Source organism: Crocodylus porosus, unplaced genomic scaffold, assembly GCF_001723895.1.
Source record: "Crocodylus porosus isolate Cpor-Errol unplaced genomic scaffold, CroPor_comp1, whole genome shotgun sequence".
NCBI classification, from domain to species: Eukaryota; Metazoa; Chordata; order Crocodylia; family Crocodylidae; genus Crocodylus; species Crocodylus porosus.
Window position 1 is genome coordinate 47,099,752 of NW_017728907.1, and position 10,013 is coordinate 47,109,764.

Here is a 10,013-nt window from a genome sequence, read left to right on the forward strand (position 1 = left end):
CTTTTATTGTTAGTAGTAAAAACATTGCACAATAATTGGGGAACAAGAGTTTTGAAACAATAAAACTAATTTCTTATGATCCTTACACCAGGCCTGTCTGCCTGGAATTAATCACCTCCTCTAGGCAGCTGAAGGTGCCCGGGTTCTTCACTCTCCCTCTCTGGAGCTCTCTCCCTCCCCGAGTCGCTGAATCTTGTCGGACTCCAGAAGAGCCCGGTATCCTCTTGATCTGAAGCTCCAGACCTTGACTAAGTGTGTCTTTTAACTTTGCTAGAGTCAAGTTTTAGAGTCAAGGTGGGTCTTTACTTTGTAGTTAGTAGCTCATCAGTCCCTGTCCTTTTTAATCTGAAATGTTTTACCCAGATGGGTCTTCTTCTGCATGAGGATTCCTATTTGTTTGGGTTTTTTTGTTTTGGTTTTTCTTCTTTACAGCCCCATTTGACTTGGTTTCATATAATCCAAAGAAAACAGCAGTCATAACTAAAAGTCATCCTTTGTAGCAGTCACAGCATATGTAATATTTGTACATTGTCATACAGAGCAGAGCTGCATCCTTAACAGCCTGTGGACACTTAATCTGTACATCTCTCCTGTCCACTAAATTGAGGTAATGATCCTGTAGTGAAAGCAGGATGTAATCTTGTAATCAGTAACTGCAAAATAATTCACAGACCCAAAAGGACAGAATTGAGATGGCATTGGCGGTCTGAATTCTGGCATTTTTAATCTTAGACCATTTGAATTGGCAACCAGAGTGACTTTCTTCTAATGCAGATTTAAAAAAAATACTTCCTAGTTTTTTGTTCAAAAGGAAAAATAAGAACAAAATTCTTTCATAGAATCATAGAAGTGGGGTTGAAGGGACCTTGTAGATCTTCAAGTCCACCCCCCTGCCGGGGCAGGAGAAAAACTGGGCTCAGATGACTCCAGCCAGGTAGGCATCAAGCCTCTTCTTAAAGCCCCCCAGGGTAGGAGCCGGTTCCAGCTCCTAGCCGCCCTGACCGTGAAGTAGTGCTTATGGATGTCTGATCTAAACCTCCTCTCCAACAACTTGTGGCTGTTATTCCTTGTTATGCCAGGGGGCGTGAGGGGAAACAGGGTCTCCCCCAAACCCTTCTGGTCCCCCCTAGTGAGTTTATAGATGGTCACCAGGCCCCCCTCAGCCTTCTCTTGTGAAGGCTGAACAGGTCTGGGTCCCGTCGCCTCTCCTCATAGGGCCTGCCCTGCTGTCCCCTGATCATGCGAGTGGCCTCCTCTGGCCCCTCTCCATGCTGTCCACATCCCTCCTGAAGTGCGGTGCCCAGAACTGGACGCAGTACTCCAGCTCCGGCCTGACCAGTGCTGCATGGAGGGGGAGGATCACCTCCCTGGACCTGCTCGAGATGCACCTGTGGATGCACGACAAGGTCCAGTTAGCCCTGCCCACCGTGACCTCGCATTGTCGGCCCATGTTCATCTTGGAGTCGGTAATGACTCCAAGATCCGTTTCTGCCTCCGTGCTCTCAAGAAGGGAGTTTCCTATCTTATAAGCATGCTGCTGGTTACTACCGCCTAAGTGCAGCACCCTGCACTTGTCAGTACTGAAATACATCCTGTTTTTGTTAGTCCACCCCTGTAACCTATCCAGGTCTTGCTGCAGTCTTTCCTTCCCTACTAGCGTATGTCAAGCTCAATGATGCATATATTATTCATTAGCCAGAGCTTAATGCTGAATCTTCAGCAGTGCAACACAGGCTTTGAGCATTTGAGTTGCAAGTGCAATATTGCAGTTGATTTATTCCAGAGGGAAGAGTGAACTACTGGAGCTGTATGTTGAACTGAGAGGTGGTTGGGGAAGCCCAGTCTGGCTGTCCAGTTTCCTCCTTTTAGAGTTGAGGAAACTTCTGCTGGATGTGGTGACCCATTGTACGAGATGGAGGCCTACGGCCAAGAGCTGGCTCCAGGGAGTGACTCGAGGGAACTTAGTACCACCGTCTTCCCTTCCTAATCCCATTGCTACAGCTGCAATGGCAACAGCGTGCGCCGCTGTGTTGGAGGTCTCTTGGGGCCGGTTCTTTAGAAAGTTCATGTTCACTTGCTGCTTTGCCTTACAGCTACAGTTTTCCTGAGGAATTCAAGTCGAAGACGACAAATAATGTTATGACTCTGGTGAACCTCAAAGGAATTTCAGAGGCAAGCCAGTGAGGTGTGCCTAAGCTCAGAGCTTTGCCCTGCCAAATTGGAAAGGTGCAAGCAGTGGAGATTTTGGAGCTTATCTCAAAAGAGTGCAAAAATCTTATATCATGGGAAATGCTAGACAGTGTCAACATAGGGGACGTTATAAGCTTCTCAGTTGTATTCGGGTCCTGTGAGCAAATAATCAAAGGTTTATATCGAAGTAAGCAAAACAGACTCCCTGAGACTTGACTTGGAGAATTGAGTGCTTAAAGGGGCTTATTTTCATCAGTTTTATATTAGATAATTGATAAGGTCCTTAAGTTTGTTGCACAGTTTGTTGCTTAAGGCTGTAGAATTATGAAAAAGCAAACTGGCAGAGGGCTTCTGAGGAGCTGTGGGGTTTTGGTTTCTCTTTTATTGTTTGTCCTATTCTTTTTTTGCAATATTATATAGTGTGACTAGCTTTCCTCAGTGCTGTCTAGTAGCCAAGAAGCATTTACCTTTGTGATGGATACTAGGAAAGAGAACTTATTTGGCACCTTGTTTCTTAGATTTTGGAAAGCAGCTTTGTTAAAAATGTAAATAGTGTTGCATTTTAACAGCCATTGTGCATTTTTAGGATGTTTTTAGTTGTTTACCGGTAAGAGGACGTTGTTAAAATAGATTGTCGTAAAAAAAGGTCAGATATTTTAAAGAGAGGGTCTGGGGGGTGGGGGGTCCTTGAGCCCGATCTAGCCTGTGGACCAGCCCAATGCCATGGGATATGCTGTACCCCATGTAGCTCTGATCAGACCCAGGGGCAAAACCAGGGGCTAGATCTGAGCCATGGGCCAAATGTTTGACACCCCTTGTTTTAAAGCATTAATTTGTTAGAACAATGACAAAAAAAGAGACAATCATCTCCAGTTGGATGGATACTAGTGTCATAATAGAAAATGAGTTACTGAATTCAGCTACTGGTATTTTGGCTCAGAAAATTGTGAAGTCATGGACTTTACTAAAATGTTAATTCTCTAATTTTTTTAAAGTTGTATTAGCAGTTAAATGTGAACATCGTGAAGACTTTATAAGCAAGTACAAGAGAAAAAGAAAATTAAATATAAACATAGCAACTATGAAAGAAAAAATGAACATATCCTAAGTAAGCAGGAGAGCAACTCTTCAAGGATTTCAGCTTCACGGGTTGTTTTTTTTTTAGTGCTTGAACTGCTGTATCTATATCTTGTCATTGTCATAAAATTCATCGGTATCCTCTTCCTGTTCATTGGAATAGCAAGTCAACTCTTTATCTACCTTCATCTTCATTTTCTGCTCCAATCTTAAACAGTGATATATGGGTGCCAGCATTCCAGCAGGAGATATCTTCTCTCTCTTTCTGTGTTGAATGGATGTTTCCCCAAACCAGGCAGTTTTGTTCTGTGTATGTGCAATGGCACACGGATGTATAACAAGAATTTCTGCTCCTGTAGGTTGAGTGGGAGGAGGGCACAACATCTCTCACTCAATGGAGCAAGCTCTTGCCTTCCATATCATTTTACAACTGAATGGGTTGCTTCTTGCTTTATTACTTACTTCCTCTGCTATAATTTGTGTTTGCTTTTTGATATCCTTTAACATTTGCAGAAGACATTATAAGGTCATAAGCTGAATCGGTTATTGTCAGAAAGGTGGAAAGATGAAAAAAGAACATAGGCAGCATTATGTGCAGGAAAGATCCCATAATTTTTCCTTGAAGCTGTCTTATCTGTTACCTTTTCCTGTTTAGATTTTGTAAGTGGACTATTTGCAGTACTCTGAAAACTGTTTCTTAATGAACATGAACTTATTCTTGGCATCAGGCAATGTGGAACTATCACTTTCGCTGTTCTGAAGAGACTGAGTTACTGACTCTCCAGTGAGATGATGAATTTTGAATTTTGGGTTCATTTGACATTATCATCAAAAATGTCAGCACAGATTACTCGAGGGCAACACCTGGCCACCCCTTCTGCCGCAGCACTCAACTGAAATTTTCTTGCATACTTGAAAATCTTTCAGCGTTTTGAGAGAAGTTGCAGTCTTCAAATACCTGAAGGGCGATAATAAAGAGGGTGGAGATTAGACTTTTCTTCATGGCTGTAAGCGGTAGGACTAGGAGCAGAGTCCTTGAATTGAAGCAGGGGAAATTTAAGTTGTGGATTAGGAAGAACTTTCTCAGTAGGACAGTGATCAGGCAGTGGGACAGGGTACCTAGAAAAGTTGTGCAGTCTCCATCCTTGGAAGTTTTCAAGTGCAAGTTGGACAGACACTGAGCTGGGATGATCCTGCCTGAGTAGGGGCTGGACTAGGTGATCGCGTGAGGTCCCTTCCAGCCGTATTTTCTTACGATCCTGTGTCCACCAAGTATGAATGCTTGTTCCTACTTATTCAGTGTGGGTGCATGTTGTGTGTACTATACTAAAAGATACTGAAATATTGTTTATTTTTGTTTTATTTTTTTGAAAAACTTGACAATGCTTTTCAGTTTTGACAAGTGAGGAAAAACTCAAATATTCAGTAGCAGTGAAGAGCTGCATCATATAGTCAAAACATCTACAACAGGCATAGATGTTAATCTAGCAAGAAAACTCGAGCAACTTTCGTATTTTGTTGCGTCATTGTGAACAAAATAGGTTTCTGTGAATGCAGCGCATTGATTATATTTCTAAACTGGCTAAAAGCTGTGTGGAACTCTTGTGCATTGGCATGAATAAAACAGCGGTTTTGAAGATGTTACCTTAAAGTTGATGATGCCCTTATTGTGAATATTGCTTCGTCTATCAGATGTTAGAAACAGGATTTTGCACAATAAAAGCACAAATTGTTTCACACCTTATGCTTTAGTCTTCAAAAGACTTCCTGGAGGCAGTTTTCAACCTTGTAACTTTGACATAACTTAGGAAAAAAATTGTAGTATATGAAGATTTTCAACTATGAGGGGCATATTCAAGCACACACAGTCCGACTTTTGGTCATTAGAGACTTTGGGATCTTAAATCCGTGTACCAATTTGATGAATGGCTAAGGAGTTTTTGAAGCTGAAGCACGCAGAATAATAACATTCTTATTAACAGAAGAAGACAACGAATGACCTCCACGTTAGTCAAGTCTTCAACAGGGGTTTTCTGTTCTATGCTATTTACATGTGTTGTGTATGCAGCAGAACAGACCTTGCAGTTAGCTTTAACAGCTTTTCCAGCTTCATTTAATTTTTTCCTCACTTCAGTTTCTATCTGCTTCCATTCCAGAAAATGTCAGCCAATTGCAGTATTTTCAGGCATACTGCTCCTTCCCTCTTAGGACCTATACCCGTGGTTTTCAACCTTTTTCATTTGCGGATCCCTTTGGAAATATGGAATGGAGGTGTAGGCCCTTTTGTATTTTAAGTGTGGGTGTTCATGTACTTTTGATTGATCATAATCATCTTTCGTGGACCCTCTAGACGTAATCTGCAGATCCCAAGTGGTCCACAGACCACAGGTTGAAAACCACTGACCCATATAATCTCGGGGGCTGGGGCTCATGACTTGTGAGGAGAGGCTGGGTTGATTTAGTCTGGAGAAGAGAAGATTGAGGGGGATTGAACAGCAGCCTTCAACTCCCTGCAGGGGGGTTCAAAGAGGATGGAGCTGGACTGTTCTCCGTGGGGGCAGATGACAGGACAAGGAGCAGTGGGCTCAAGCTACAGCAAGGGAAGTTGAGGTTGGATATTAGGGAAAACATTCTCACGAGGAGGGTGGTGAAGCACTGGAGCAGGGTACCCAGAGAGGTGGTGGAGTCTCTGTCCTTGGAGGTGTTTAAGGCCCGGCTCAACAAAGCCCTGGCTGGAATGATGTAGTTGGGGCTGGTCCAGCTTGGAGCAGGGGTTGGACTAGATGCGACTCCTGAGGTCTCTTCCCATCTTCATTTTCTATGATTCTGTCTCAGATAACATGGTGTGGAAAGGAACTGGTGACTCTTCCACCTTGTGACAAATGCAGTGGACTTACGGGGGTGGTCCTAGGCCTGTGTGACCCATGCCATCTCTTTGCCCTCCCCCACCCACTCTCTCTGTGTTTCTGATTGGAGCAGCCCGTGCCCGTACCTCCATCAGAACATGGCTTCCTGGAATATTTGATTCTGGTCAAAAAGTGGTCGGTTGTTTGGACAGTTGACTGGCTTTCCATCCCCGATTTTTAAGTTTTACGTTGATGGACTTCCTGGTTGTATACAGATTTTTTAGCAATATTAGTGGAGGTGTCTTGGCACGTGGATGTTCTCCAATTACAGGTTCCCCTCGCTTTACGCAGTACGCGTGTTTCTGGAAAATGGCGCATTACTCGAATTTGTGTAACGGGAACCCACTTTACAGTGTAATAAATAGGGCTCCGTTCCAAGATACCCTGACTCATTTCTACCACTTTTACAAGTCAGTTTTTATATTCACCAACAGCAGACAGTACACACCAGCACAGGGTGGTGGTGAACATTTAGTAGGTGTGAAGAGAGGGTGGTGAAGGCTTCATTGATGGACCAAAGAGAGGGGGAGGAGATACGCTAGTGGGATGCTTAGAAGCCATAATGAAGATGGCAACTACAGAAACATGTGTTGCAGACGAGTGAGGAGCACAGATTCACACAGGAGACTATTTTGGTGCATGTCACTCCCACAATGCACCACACAATGTAGCTGACTGCAGGCTTCCACCACGCTGATCGCATAAGAGTGAATTTACCTTGCATCTAATGAATTTTTGGTATAAAAAGCATCATCTCATAAGAGCAAATTCACACATACAGAACTCACATAAAATGAAGGAAACCTGTAGATGTATTTTGTTCACTTCAAGAAATGAGATGGACGTGAGTTTATTGTTAAACTAACAGAAGATTGCGTATATATATTTTTACTTAACATGTTTTCAGTTCAGCCAATCGATGCATACACTATGCTACAACATTTAAAAGTGAGATACATTTATAAGTCAGTTTTTTGCCTTTCAGCTTTGGCAGTAATCCTTTAAGTCCCTATTATGAACAGCTTGCAAACAGACTTTTCTGGGTCTGGCACAGAAGAGAAATACAAGTCTGAAGAGCCATTTGCAGCTTTTATCGTAGGTGCAGAGCTTGTATTTTACATTTTGATAGATGGTAATCCTAGAAGATGGCTAACCTTCACTGGGGAAATTCAGTAGAAAGCAGGTAGGTGCCAAGGCAGGAGCAGCTTGTATGCATCACTACTATGAAACATTGCCATATTGATGCTATATTGGAAGCGTACCCGGGTGTGTATCAGTTTGAACTTTAGGCTGTTGACAACAGGAATAACTCCATGTTCATCATATGGGATTGTGTGAGAAACTAAAGTTTAGAGATTTGTGTTATTAAAGGATCTGAAATGTAATTAACCTTCTGAAATAACCTTTACAATATTTTTGAGACTGATAAATAAAATGGATTGGCAGATAACTTAATAAGAGCTTTTAATTTTATACCTTAAAAATACTATTAACAATCCAGTGTGTTTTGATTTGTGGTGGAATCCACCAAGACTTATTTTCACAGTGACCCCATAATTTAGTAATGTCCTTAATATGTTTGGTGCATATATGGGGATAAGATCTAGGTTAATGGCAGCTTTTGTTCTTTAAAGTGCTCAAAGCAACAAAGCTTTAATTGAAGATATATTCAGGCTTCATTATTTGAATGTGATCACAATGGTGTTACTGATTGCTATGCTACTTTCCTTAGTATAAGCTCTGGAACTAGAGCTTAATTTAACCAGCAAAATAATCCGTTGGGGGAAATTTGGGATTTAAAAACTCTCTCTAGGAACAATTTTCTGTTCACTTCAGGAAACCTTTTGCATATTTGCAAAAAAAAAAAGAAAAAGTATATAATTACAGGGCTTGCTATAAAAATAGCTGCTGCATGTGTCTGAAATGTTATGGGATAACCTCTAGCCAATACTTTCTCATATGTCTATGTTGTGTATATTTAATTGTACATCTATAGGTTGGGCAGTTATTGGTAAAAAATTCTAAGCGCTGAGTAATGAACTAATTTACTTGATGGGCTGTCACCAAGGATGATGAACGATGCATTCATCGCTGGGTAGAGAATTACAGGTAGAAGAGTGAGGTCAGCGTGCTGGTACCCAAGCAAGAGAGTGATGCCGTCATATGGTTGACTGCTGTCTGTGTTTCCCTGCTGTTGGCCAGCCTTGATTACCTGCTTGCCTGTTTCTGTCATAAGTTGATCTGCATTTTGTTCTGTACAGCCTCGAGTGTGTTGGCTGAATCTTCCTTAAAACTTCCACCTGTCTAATAATAAACATCACAATATATGTTCCCCTCTTCTTTCCCTGACTTACATTTTTTTAAGTGGTTAGGAAGGTAATGAATGGAGACTATTGTATAAACATATGCATGCTTTAATTATCTCCTTTCCCATTTACCCACTTTTTGCATCTTTTTATAAACTAGACTGTAAGCACTTTGGGGTAGAGACTAATTTGCCAATCTGGAATTTGTACGAGAAGACTCACTGTGTTGTCAAAGCATGCTAATTTTGTGATCTGTTCATTGTGTCTCTTCAACTAAATCAGGTTGCTTGATGTGTTCACAAAGTGTGGGATTTTAAATTGTAGCCAATTTTGTTGTCATTTTGAATGTGCAGTTATTTGGAGTTCTTGAACAAGTGCGAAGCCGATTTATTCCAAGCCTTTGTTTCTGTTCTTACAGTAGCCCATGTGGTGGTGTCCATTACTCGTGAATTTGCTGACCTCTTGACGCCCTTTGGGGTGGCTCAAATTGGAGTTTTCAGGACAAAGGTCAGACTTCTGGGTTGTATTCCTGAGTCTGCTGATAACTTGCTATGCAGTGTGGAGGAAATAATTTCAGGTCCCTTTGCCTTAGTTCACCCATCTGTTTAAAAGCTAGTGAATTGGCAATCTCAAATGGATCTCAAATCTCAACTTTCAAGAAAAGTGCAAATATTTTTGAAAGAGAAATGTCTAGAAAAATTTCTTTAGGAGATCATTCAAACTTGCCAATTATAAGAGAAAGGAGAAAGAAAATTTGTATATTTCCAGTTCCTTAATTTCAAAGTTACTTGTAAGAGCATCCCTTTTTTTGAACCACAGAAGAAGAACCTTCGTGTAAGAATAAAGAGTGTTCAAATAGGGAATAAAATAGCTTAAAATATACTTTGCTAGACATCAGTATTTCCAAATTGACTAACAAACAATAGTATCTAAAAGATTTGACTTCTTGGAATGGCATATTTAACAACTGATTCTACCCAAGATACACTAAGCAAGCAAAACCCCAAGCCATAAAAAAATGATTTCTACTCAGCTAACTCACTTATATTAAGTGTGGTGTGTAAATGACATATTTATTATAATAAAAGAAATAAATGTGCTGGTTGAAAAATAGTATTACAAAGAAATGAGAGCTTTTTATGTCTGATATCAACCTCTATAAATTTAGGTAATTTCTGCAAGCAACATAATTGATTTAAATGTAGAGCTGCCTTGATTTCATTCCAAGAGAGCACTCTACTAAATTGAATTGAATGATTTCCATTTTTAAATGCTAAAAGTTATTAAGAAAATAGTTATATTTAAATGAGATTTAAAAAATAGAATGGCAGCAAAATTTCATTTAAATGAGAGAGACTGAAATCCCCAAGGGGCTGCACTTATCCAAGTTATTGTCAGAGCTGTGGTATCACCGTCCCTGGGGAAGTGTCAAGGATAGATTGAACAAGGAAGGTGTATTGGCAGTCAAACCAATCTTGCAATGATGTAATGGGATAGCCTTTGATCTTTACTGTTATTAGATCATCTTTTTAAT